Below are 13,554 nucleotides of genomic sequence, written 5' to 3' on the forward strand. Positions count from 1 at the left end.
TTTAAAGAGGAATGAGTTGCCTTACAAAATAGTGAACTTTTCATCAAAGTAACTAAGTCAAAGTAGAATGTCCACTTGTCAGGATAGTATAAAAAGGTATTTATGCAATGAGTAGGTAACTGCCTAACGGACTAAAAGTTCTAAAAATCCCTTCTAAATCTGTCTCTTAGCAGTATAGAAAGGCCTTTCAGCCATTTCCTGAAATCTGTGGCAAAGGTAATTAAAAACTAAGACACCTAAGTATTTCTTCCCACTTTTGTTAATTCCTTGAACGCAAAAGACAGAAGGAAAACAAAGTTGTCTCTTTGTCTCTGTCTTATGAGAGGCAAGAAGAGGGAAATAAATAGTACTTGTAATGATTAAAAGGTGATTATATTTAAGACGTCGTTCCTTTCAAACTTTGGGTTTTTAGCACTGTAATAGGGAAGTTAGTAGAAGGCAGCCAGGGGACAAAGGGATGAGTACCAATTCATTCTGTCTTCTTGTAGAGGATTCCTGTGTTCAACAATTCAGCAAACATTTATTGTTAATATCAAAGTATAGTAGCCTCTCCTTATCCACAGGGGATACGTTCCAAGACCCCCAGTGCATGCCTGAAAGTGTGGCTAGTACTGAACCCTATATACACTATGTTTTCCCTACACATACAAACCTAAGATAATTTATAAATTAGGCACAGAGATTAACAAAAAATAATAATAGAACAATTATAACAATATACTGCAATAAAAGTTATGTGAATGTGGTCTTTCTCAAAATACCTTACTGTAATGAACTCATCTATTTTCAGACAGTGATTGACTATGGGAAATTGAAACCACACAAAGCAAAACCTCGGATGAACTACTGTATGCACTAAAGTAAGCATAATGCACTGAAGTACTATGTCAGCCAAGGATTAAGTGTAATTTTATAATAATGTTTAATTTATACACTCTAACTTTCCTGAGCCCCATCTTTTTCAATCCTGCCTCCCTCTGCATCTAGATAAGAACGTTTCCTTCCTCCTTGAAACTCTCCATTTCCCAACTAGTACCTCTAGTCAATACATATTTATACACACCCTTCCAAAAAACAGCACTCATCTTCCTGTTGACATGTAGTTTGCTTGTATCCTATGGTAAAATTCAGTGAGCGAGTCAATGTGCAGAATTTATTGTATAAGTATTACACTTTCTCTATGAGGACATGGAACTAGTGACCAAATAAAGCTTTATTAAAAACACTAAGGGAGGAAAAATGGCACCGGAGATTACTAGCAAACCAGGAATAATGACTGCACTTAGAAAAACTGAACAGTGAAAACAGGGTTAAAAACATCACTTCAGAGGTTTCACTTCCACAATGGCAGTGTGAGGAGCTTCATGGACATCCTCCTCACTGAAGCAAGTATAACTGGTGAAAATTATTTTTTAAAATCCAACCATTTATACAGACTATGGAAAATCTAAGGGCATACAGTAAATGAAGAAACATTTATTCATTGAAATCTAAAACTTGGTAAGAATAGTGAGAGTCTATGACACTTAAATCATGACCTGCTTCCTGCTTCTCCCCTTCTCTCCTTGCTTAGCTGGATGGAGGCTTCACTACAGGTGAATGTGGTCAAGAAGAGGAGCTCCCTATGGGCTCTTAATCAAGGGATAAGATATCGCACCAGGAGGGGTAGAAAGCATTTCTCATCCCCTCCACGTGTGAGGTACCGAGGCTAAATTCCTGGTGACTGTGGCCAAGAGGTCACGATCTTCCTTCCTCCACCCAATCCCAACACACAGAGTAGAGGATCTACCCCAGGTGTGACAGGCAAAGAATCCTGGGCACCCCAAATGCCTTCAATCCAGTTCACTCATAAGGTGAAGGTTCCACCTAGAAAGACAAAGCCAGTGAGGGCAGAGGCTACCATTTGCGCCCCCTGGCTGGAGCAGTAGCTTAGAGAGTTTGACCAGGGGAAGAGACAGTCCACAAAAACAGGGAAAGGGAAATCTCAATCTTCCCCCACAAGAAATTGACTTTATTTGGAACAAAGTGCAGGGAAGTTCAAGCCTAATGGAGATTTTGGTAGCAAGTAATAAAAACGCTGGTAGCTCTATTATAGCTATATGCTAAACCATAGGCCAGCTAGTTTACCATAGAGAACCAGGAAAACAGCCAACAAGAGCACTTCTGGGGTCAGAACAAACCTCAAATACTGGATTCAAAAAGTATCCCTGACCAAATTTAATTGGACCAGAGTGCTGAGCAACTTATCCTCACGGCACTGCCAAAAAGAACAGAGCAATCAACAATTAGAGCCTACCAGACGAGTATGATACCAAACAGCGCAGATAGCTTAACAGGGATCAAGAAGAGAGTCAAGGAAAGGTTGGTTAAAATTATCATCCTAAGAGTGACTGTACACACGTAAAGGCTGTTGCCACTGAGGAGTAACATCAGAGACTTCACACTGTGAGGAGACACAGACTTCAAGAAAAGAACCTAGCCAAGTTACTAAACAAGCAAACAACAATAAAAAAAAGGATAAAAAACGAGGCCTGGAGGAGAATTAATATAAAGAACTGGTATAATACATTAAATTAAAATATCCAGTTTTTAACAAAGAAGTATAAGATGTGCAAAGAAACAGGAAAATGTGGCCCACACACAGGGAGAAAAAGCAGAGAACAGAAGCTGTCTGTGAGAGGATCCAGATTTCAAATGTAGTGGGCAAAGACTTCAAAGTAGCCATTTTAAATGTGCTCAAAGATGCAAAAAAAAAAAGGTATCATGACAATGTCTCAACAAATAGAGAATATCAATAAAGAGAGAAAAAGGATTTTTAAAAACCAAGTAAGAATTCTGGATTTGAAATGTACAATAACTGAAACAAAAAATTCACTAGACGGCTCAAGAGTAAACCTGAAATTGCAGAAGAAAAAGTCAGCAAACTTTGAGATCAGTTGAAATTATGCAATCCAAAGAACAGAGGTAAAGGGCAAGATAAAAAATGAGCAGAGCGTCAGAGAAATGTTGTACACGTTTAATCAGAACAATATACATATATTGGGAGTACCAGAAGGAGGGGAACTAAAAGGAGTAGAAAAAACTGTTAGAAAAAAATGACTGAAAACTCTCCAAATTTCATGAAAAACAATAGACTATACATTCAAGAAGCTCAACAAAATCCAAGTAGGATATATGTTTTAAAAAATCCACACCCATAAATCATAGCAGAAATGCTGAAAATTGAAGATAAAATTTTAAATCAATAAGAGAACAACTCTTCATTTATAAGGGAGCCACAATAAAATTAAGAGCTGACTTCTAATCAGAAACAGTGGAGGCCAGAGGCAGTGGGATTACATATTCAAAGTGCTGAAAGAAAAAAAAATCCAACCCGGAGTCTGATATCCAGCAAAACTATCTTTCAAAAATTATGGAAAAATAAAGACATTCCCAGATAAACAAAAACTGGGAGCATCAGTAGCTAGCAGACATGCCTTAAAAGAATTACTAAAGGAGGTTCTTTAAGCTGAAAGCAAATCTCTCTGGGTGATAATTCAAATTGAAAAAAGAATTAGCACTGGCAAAGGTAATTATGTAACTAGAAAAAACAGTTTAGAGACACACATCTTTTCTAAACTGATTTTAAAAGCAATTGTATAAAAAAGTATATAATTGTATTGTTGGGCCTATAACATATAGAAATGCAATATATTTGGCAGTAACAGCAAAAGAATGCAGGTGGAAAGAAAGCTATATTGGATTAAGGAAATGACTCCAGATGGTAACTCAAATCTACAAGAACAAATGAAGAGAGCCAGAAATAGTAATTAAGAAAGTTAATATAACAAACTCTTGCTCTTCCTTCTTTTCTGAGCTTCTTCAAAAGGTATAAAATTACATAAAACAATAATTATACCAATGTATTTTTGTGTTTGTAACATATACGGATGGAATATGTGTAACAATTATAGCATAAAAAGGGGAAAATGGTATAGAATTGCACAGGGGTAACATTTCTGTATCTCAGTGAAATAAGTCTACATCTGAAACACTGATGCATTAAGTAAGCCCTATAACCACCACTAAGGAAATCATAACAAAAATAGAGAAAAATCATTAAAGAAATTAAAAATGCTATACTAGAAAATATTCATTTGATACAAAGGAAAGCAGTAAAAAAGGAATTTAAAAAAAACAAAACGACTTGAGACATATAGAAGACAAAATGTAAAATGGCAGATAGGAATACAACCGTATCAGTAACATTAAATGTGAATGGACTGAATAATCCAATCAAAAGGCATATATTAACAGCATGGATACAAAAAAGAAGAACCAACTATATGCTATCTACAAGAGGTATTTTAGATTCAAAGAAGAAAATGGGTTGAAAGTAAAAGGATGGAAAAACATACGTATGTAAACATCAATGAGAAAGCCGGAGTATTTATACTAATATCAGACAAAAGATTTTTAAATTAAAAAAATTATTAGCAATTAAAATGGGCATTTTAAAAGGCTAAAAGCATCAACTCATCAGGATAATAAAACTAGGCAGATCAACAAAGAACCCTAAGATTAAAACAATAGCCAGCCGGGCGCGGTGGCTCACATCGGTAATCCCAGCACTTTGGGAGGCCGAGGTGGGCGGATCACGAGGTCAGGAGATCCAGACCATCCTGGCTAACACAGTGAAACCCCGTCTCTACTAAAAATACAAAAAATCAGCTGGGCGTGGTGGTGGGCGCCTGTAGTCCCAGCTACTCAGGAGGCTGAGGCAGCAGAATGGCGTGAACCCGGGAGGCGGAGCCTACAGCGAGCTGAGATCTCGCGGCTGCACTCCAGCCTGGGAGACAGAGCACTCCAGCCTGGGAGACAGAGCGAGACTCCGTCTCAAAAATAAATAAATAAATAAAAATAAAATAAAATAAAATAAAAAAGAAGATCTCAAATCAGTATCTAAGCTTCTACGTTAAGACACTGGAAAAAAGAGTAAACTAAACTATTGGCAAGCACAGGAAGGAAATAATAAATATTAGAGCAGAAATTAGTGAAATAGAGAATAAAAATAGAGAAAATTAATGAAACTAAAAGTTGACAATCCTTTAGTTAGGCTGACCAAACAAAAAAGAATCAAATTAGTAAAGTCAGGAATCAAAGATGGGGCATTATCATTGACTTTACAAAAGTCAAAAGGATTGTAAGGGAACAGTGTAAACAATTTTACATCAACGAATTAAGTAACTTAGATGAAACTGACAAATCCCTAGAATGATACCAACTACTGAAACTAACTCAAGGAGAAAAAACAACCTGAATAGATTATAAACAAAGAGGCTGAATTAGTAATAATAATTTTTAAAACCACCCATAAAGAAAAACAACACAGATAACTTCATTAGTGAACTCTACCGAAAATTTAAAGAATCAAACACCAAATTTTCACAAACTCTTCTATAGAGAGAAAAGAGGGAGAAGCACTTCCTAATTCATTCTATAGGCAGTATTGCCCACACACCAAAAATCACACAGACATCACCAGAATACTAAAGATCAATATCACTTATGAATACAGATGCAAAAATCCTCAACAAAATACTAGCAAACTAAATCTAGCATTATGTAGAAAGGATTATATACCATGACCATGTGGAATCCACTCCAGGAATGCAAGGTTCATTTAACACCTGAAAAATCAATCAATATAGTATTCTCGTTAGTAGAATAAGGGACCAAAAAAAAAAAAAAAAACAAAAAAACAAAAAACAAAAAACAAAAAAAAACCATGATCATCTCAATAGAAGCAGGAAAAGCATTTGACAAAATTCAATACCCTTTCATGATAAAAACATTCAACAAACTAAGAACAAAAAGGAATTTCCTCAACCTGACAAAAGGCATCTAAAAAAAACTCACAGCTAATATCATTTTTAGTGATTAAGGACTGAAAATTTTCCCATTAAGATCAGGAACAAGACAGAGATGTTTGCTGTCACTATGTCTATTCAACATTGTACTGCAGGTTATAGACAGGGAAATTAGGCCAAAAAAAAAAAAGAGAGAGAAAAAAAGAAACAATAGGCATCCAGAAGGCAAAGGGAGAAATAAAACTATCTCTATTTACAGATGACATGATCTTGTATACAGAAAATCCTAAGAAATCCACTAGAAATTTATTGGAACTAATAAATGACCTCAGCTAGACAGACGGATACCAAAAAAAAATCAATTGTATGTCTACACACTTGGCAAAGAAGAATCCGAATTTAGAAAAATATTTCCATTAAAATAGCATCAAAAGGGATAAAATATGTAGGAATAAATTTAATCAAGAATGTACAAAGCTTATACTATGAAAACAACAGGCCAGGTGTGGCGGCTCACGCTGTAATCTCAGCACTTCAAGAGGCTGAAGTGGGACGGTGGCTTGAGGCCAGGAGTTTGAGACCAGCTTGGGCAACACAGTGGGACACTAGTCTCTATGAAAAATTTTAAAAAATTAGCCTGGTGTGGTGGCACACACACACCTGTAGTCCTAGCTACTTGGAGGCTGACGTTGGGGGATCACCTGAGCCCAGAAGTTCAAGGCTGCAGTGAGCTATCATTGTGCCACTGTGCTCCAGCCTAAAAAACAGAGCAAGATCCTATCTCAAAAAAAGAAAGAAGGAGAACTACAAAACACTACTCAAAGAAATTAAAGGCAAACTCATGTTTACTGATTGGAAGGCAGTATCATGAAGATGGCAATACTCCCCAAAGGGATGTATAGATTCAATGCAATCCCTATCACAATCCCAAGTGGCTTCTTTGCAGAATCGATAGAGTGATCCTAAAATTCATATGAAAATTCAAGGGATGCAAAATAGCCAATATTGAAAAAAAAAGAACAAGGTTGGAGGACTCACACTTCCTGCTTTCAAAACATACTACACAAACCTAAAGTCATCAAGACAATGTAGCAGTAGTATAAGGACACAGATCAACAGAACAGAATTGATTGTCCAGAAATAGACCCATACATTTAAGGTCAATTCATTCTGAGAAAGGTTCCAAGCCAATTCATTAGGAAAATAGTCTTTTCAACAGATGCTGCTGGGAAACTGGACAAGCACATGCAAAAGCATGAATTTGGACCCCTTCACACTATATACAAAAATTAATTCAAACTTGATCAAAGACCCAAATGTAAGACGCTAAAAGAATAAAACTCTTAGAAGAAAACTCAGGTGTAAATCTTCATGATGCTGGATTAGGCAATGGTTTTTGAGAAATGACATCAAAAGTACAATCCAACATAACGAAAATAGATTAAATGGGCATCATCAAAACTAAAAGCTTTTACACTGCAAAGGACACCACCAAGAAAATTAAAAGATAATCCAAAGAACTAGAGAAACTTCTTGCAAATCATGTGTTTGACAAAAGACTTGTATGTAGAACACAGAAGGAACTCTTACAACTCAATGATAAAAAGACAAATGACCCAATTTCAAAAATAGGCAAAGAGCTGGCATGGTGGCATGCTCCTGTAGTTCCATCTACTCAGGAGGTTGAGGTGGGAAGATCACTTGAGCCCAGGAGTTCAAGTCCAGCCAGGGCAACAGAGTGAGACTCCGTCTGTATTTTTTAAAAAAGGGGTGGAGGGAGTGGTTAAGGATCTGAATGGACAATTCTCCACAGAAGATATACATAGGGCCAATAAGCATATGAAAGATGCTTAACATCTTTAGCCATCAGAGAAATACAGACCAAAACCACAATGAGATACTACTTCACACACCACCATGGCTATAATCAAAAAGACAGAACAGCAAGTGTTGGTGGGAATATGGAGAAATTGGAATGCTGGTGGGAATGTAAAATGGTACACCCGCTTTAAAAAACAGTCTGGTGGCCAGGCATGGTGGCTCATGCCTGTAATCCCAGCACTTTGGGAGGCAGAGGCGGGTGGATCACGAGGTCAGGAGATCAAGACCATCCTGGCTAACACCATAAAACCCCGTCTCTACTAAAAATACAAAAAAATTAGCCGGGTGTGGTGGCAGGCGCCTGTAGTCCCAGCTACTTGGGAGGCTGAGGCAGGAGAATGGTGTGAACCTGGGAGGCGGAGCTTGCAGTGAGCCGAGATCACACCACTGTACTCCAGCCTGGGCAACAGAGTGAGACTCAAAACAAACAAACAAACAAACAAACAAAAAACCAGTCTGGTAGCTCCTCAAAAGGAGTTACAATATCTGACCCGCAATTCCACTCCTAAGCATAAACCTAGAAAAATGAAAACATTTGTCCCATCCCATGCAAAAATTTGTACACAAATGTTAATAGCAGCATTTTGTGTAATAGCCATAAAGTAGAAACCACCTAGATGTCCATCAACTGACAGATAAATAAAACGTGGTATACCTATACAATGGAATACTATTGGGTAATAAAAAGGAATAAAGCATCAATATATAACACAACATGAAAGAAGCATCAAAAACGTTATGCTTCAAAGATGCTGGTCATAAAAGACTACATATTATAAGATTCCATTTATATGAAATGTCTAGAATAGGCAAAACTATAGAGACAAAAAGTAATTCAGTGCTTGCCTACTGCTTGGGGGATATGCTGGGGAGAGGGATGTGCTAAAGGCTACAAAGTATCTTATTGAGATCATGAAAATACTCTAAAATTTATTGTGATGATGGTTGTACACCTCTGAATATTCTAAAAACTATTGACTCAGATGCTTCAAATGAGTGAATTAAATGTTACATGAATTCTATCTCAATAAAGCTGTTATCTGAAAAATATTACTGTGTAATCATACCAGGGGGTACTTGGAGGTGGATTCTTTGCATGCTGGATTCAAAGCCTTAGCAGGCACAAATTCTACCAACCAAATTTCTGCCAATTAATTACCTATTAGCTCATCTGTGAAGCATTTCCCCTCCCTATCCTTTCTGGTTTTTGACTCTTTCTAAATGACCATGCATATGAGGCCTCCAGTCTCACAAAGCCTACATGCCTAGCTTCTGCCAAGCGTGACTCCATCTAATGTCATTTGTCTCTATAGTAACCAACTAGAAAAGCTGCTATGCTTAGTAATGGCTTTGTACAAGCAGTGGTCTAGCCTAGAGATGTTTTAAAGATTTGAGTCCTCTCTACCGATTACTGCTTTTTTTCCTGGTATTAAAAAGTGAACCTCTGATGAATAAGAGCAGTAGAGGGTTAGAGAGAAAAGGATGGAATATATTATAAAACATGAAGGAAGATGGACTGCAAGTAGAGACTTGAGTTCAAGAGGAAACGAGTTTAGAAAGACCTTGATTGATAAGAGGACTAAGAAGATATAGACAAAAAACTAGGTATAAGAAACAGAAAATAATTATTAGGCATTTCCCTTCAAAATGGTGAAAAACAACATAATGATATATACACCAAGAAACTGTCAATAAATGTAATTACAGTGCTTCAGAAAGCTGACTGATGTAACCTATGGCTATCCAAAAGGTGTTTTACAGTATAGTCCAGCTATGGATAAGGGATCAGATATAGCTTATACCTTCAACAAACTTCTAACACAATGGTGGGTAGAAAAGAACACAAAACAGTGAAACTTTTATTAATGAGGTGGAGCAGAGAAGGGGAGAGAGTACGCTATGTAACAGACATGGAAACCTTATAAAAAGTATAAGGATGAATTCCAGGAAGTGTAGTTCCATCCCCCACACCTTCCAAGGGACGCCTTTTTCAACAGGAGGCTTGACATCTGTAGTACCCCCGTGGGGAGCCTCCCCCAGCTTTGCCTTGGCTGGGTCTCCTTTTGTCTCCCAGTATACACCTGGACCAACCTCATTAATGGAGCTTTGTTCCTCAAGAGTTCATTAATCAAGTAATTACTGGAGTGTCCACCAGCCTGTGGGTTCTTCCAGAAAATGATACCAATCTATTTTTTCTACATACAAAGCCCACTTTAAAATTTACTTGACATGGTAGAGAGTACAAAGGTACTAGGACAGCCATCAGAGGAATGGGTTTCTGAGCACCAGCATCCTCATTTGTTATAAGAGATGATATCTTACCCTCCTACCACTCCTGTTTGTGAGGCTCAAAAACATAGGTATTTTAAAGTTTTTTACAAATTGTCAAGAAAACATTTTTTCTTTTGCCTATTTTAACATAACTGGTTACAGGTGCATCTAACACTTTTTATTCCGCATCATACTTATTTAATTAGTTACCTTTCCTACTGAACCATAAGGTCTTTGTATGTCTTATCTTTAACTATTTCTCACAGAGCCTAGCATAAAAATTTCACATAACAAATGCTTCCTGTATGTATGTAATGAATTATTACTAAAATCATTATTGTACAATTTACTCCATTTAGAAATGTCTATGAACTCCATCAAGTCTCTAGTCTACATTTATACAGAAAATTTTATTTAAAACTATCATTAAATTTTGACATCCTATTTCTAATAAATAAAAAGGAACCTCTTAAACTAACTAAAGACCATATTAAAACAAGCCTTACAAGAGGAATTTTTTTAAGCTGGTGATAATACAAATGAGAAGACAATTCAACACAGTAATATGTAATTACCCCAGGTGGAAATCTAGATTTGAACAAAAGCTAGAGGTTAGTACTTCCATTCTTATGATAACTTTTGCAGTAGACAGGGGCTGACACTCAATTTAATTCCTAGTTCTAATATATTTTAATTTGGCACATTTTGATTTAATTCAATTCTAGTATATTTGAATTCGCTCTTTCATCTTGTTTTGTGTATGACCTCAATTTGACTTCAAGTTTCACTTCTCTGTAGAGGAGTCTTGAATCCATGCAAGTAAGCTGCATCTTGTGTCTTCAGAATTCAAGCTATATGCCCAGTGGTATATACTTCCTCTGAAGAATGGCAACAGCACACCACTCCACATACGCCACACCCTTACTGGCATGGCTAAAGGACCACGTCATTTCACCCACAGGAAGTGCTTGGGAACTGACCAATAATTGGATTCAGTAAGATTAGATTCTCAAATAAGCTTAATTCTGAGGAGAAAAATATCTCACAGCTATATTAGGTTGTTAGAGCTGCCATAACAAAATATCACTCACTGGGTGGCTTAAACAATAGAAATTTATTTTCTCACAGTTCTGGAAGCTAGAAATCCAAGATCAAGGTGTTGGCAGGTTTGGTTTATTCTAAAGCCTGTTTGCTTCGCTTGCAAATGGCCACCTTTTTGCTGTGTTTCCTCTGTGTGCATGTGACCCTGGTGCTTCTCTGTAAATCTAAATTTCCCCTTGTGAGGACGCCAGCGAGATTAGATTAGGGCCCACCCTAACCACCTCATTTAACTTAATCTCCAAATACAGTCACATTCTGAGGTACTAGGGATTAGTGCTTCAACATACGAATTTGGGGGAAACATAATTCAGTCTAAAACAACAACTAACTAGTTTCATGTATTTCTGCCCTAAGCACTAGTTTAGGCTTTGTTCTGTTCATCTTAGAGCTGATAAAATCTCTCTCAGCCATCCTTCCCCCAAGTAACCCACAGTGAGAAGTGATTGGGGGATTACATTCCATGCAGCCCTCCAAACATTATGTGGGACCCCCTTGGGTACTTAATAAAGGAAGACATTCACAGTGACCCATCTGTTGTACAATTAGCTGTTTGGGAGTCACCAAAGGTTTTCAGCAACAGGTCCTACTGATTGCCTCTGAAACCAGAGAGAGGCTTTCACAGTTCTTTTTTTCCTACAGCATACCAGTTAAATTAGAAATATGCCAGGACATATCTGAGGAATCCTTTTGGTCTCTCCTGGAGTAAGGTAGTGTCAATGGTGAGGAAACTATTGAACAAAGTGCTCAACGACCCTTTAGTATTTCTGACAAGCAATAATACAAGAGTTAAGACGGGAGAAGCCTGGAGCTAATTCTTGCAGCTTCCAGTGAAATGTCGGGGAGTTTTTTCTTCTTAAATACTGTTGTATATGATGTGTTGAACAAAAAATTTTAAAGAAAATAAGCCAAATTAGTGGCATTCAGGTAGATCTTCTCAGTCCTTCATGCTGCACATCCACCAAAACTGAGTTTTACAACTAGTCTCACTGTAACACTTACGGTCAGACTGCAAAATGCACCTGATTTTAACAAGCATAAAATGTCATTTTTATGAGACTGACTAGACTCTCCTCTTAAGAGTACCTGTAATAATCAGACAACTGCATACACCAGTCTCACAGGAGTTTTAATCTTCAAATGGTCATTTTATCTTACATATACAGAGCGTCTTACAGCATACAGCAATTTCCACTTTATCTGCTAGTGTTAGGACCAGCACTAATAAGAATGAAGAGTATGTTGTTTATCAGCCACAAAAATCTGTGTCTATCACCATGGTTTGACTCTTAATACTCTAATGTCACAAACAACTGGCTTGAAGAAGTCTTTTCTGGTAGGTTCTATATCTAACTGTTCAATCCACTGACAAAAAAAGGGAACTCTTCCCCACTCTAACCGGTTTTCCTAAATGTACGAGGGGTTGACATTAGCTGTCTCACATTAACTTTCAAAAGACCATCAGATGAAAACGTTTCATCAAAAGCCACCTACTTAAGTATGAACAATGACCAAAGAATGACAAATCAAAATTCTGGGCACTATACTAAGAGAAAACTCTTCGAGAACAGATACTTAAGAATTAATTTTCTCTCTGAATTTGGCCAAGTTTGGTGGTTTCATTCACAACATTTAAGGAAATAAGTGATGGTTTATGGATAGCAGATAATAAAACAAACCTTTATACCACTTACTAAACAGAAACGGTTTAGGCTCACAAATGTGTTAAAGCTTTCTTTTTCCCCGCAATGGTAGCCAAGCAGCATAAACGAATCAACATTTCCTCAGTTCAGACCTCAGCTGGTTACAGGCAAGCAAGGGCTCCTCAGAATTTGCTTTACTAACGGTTTAGGTCAGAAATTCTTTTGAAGATCAAATGTCTTGCTATGTCTTTGTGTTCTTTTTCCCATCTCTATTACGTTTGTTGCCCTGTTGTTCTCCTGACACTTCCATTTTCTCCTTTTATGTTCCTGCTATGCTCTCCAAATGGCAGTAACCTGGAGTATAACTGATCACACCTCTTGTGATTTTTTTTATTCTAGGACTTTCCAGATCTGGACTCCGAAGAAGACGCCCAGGTGCAAGCCCAAAGGTTACCTATTTAAATTTTCCAAGCATAGTGTGTGGAAAATCATTCCTCGCCCTTCATTTTGTGTTGCTTAACGGCGCTGTCGTGCCTAAACGTAGATACTGGCCAAGAGCTAGATTTCCAAAATGGCTTTGCTCCTTTCGAGCTGACATCGGTCTGTAACATGCAATTTATTTCCCCTGCAGCTAATCTTTCTCTCTACTCCAAATACTACCCGATACGCAGAAAGCTGAACCTAACCCAGTGTAAACACCGACTCTCATCTGCTAAATTCAACAAGGCCGGCAAAGCTGTTGCACTGATGTAAAAAGAGGGTTAAACCAAAGAACCAAAAAAACAAAAAACGCCAAAACACCCACACGAAGC

At 37.4% G+C, this 13,554-nt stretch overlaps 1 protein-coding gene across 2 annotated transcripts in view; it reads right to left on the minus strand.

The window, feature by feature from the left end:
• The window catches only part of MCM9 (minichromosome maintenance 9 homologous recombination repair factor), a 122,184-nt gene that overhangs the window by 67,403 nt on the left and 41,227 nt on the right, over window positions 1–13,554 (minus strand). The gene's annotated exons all lie outside the window — the stretch shown is intronic.

Source organism: Pongo pygmaeus, chromosome 5 (assembly GCF_028885625.2).
Source record: "Pongo pygmaeus isolate AG05252 chromosome 5, NHGRI_mPonPyg2-v2.0_pri, whole genome shotgun sequence".
NCBI classification, from domain to species: domain Eukaryota; kingdom Metazoa; phylum Chordata; class Mammalia; order Primates; family Hominidae; genus Pongo; species Pongo pygmaeus.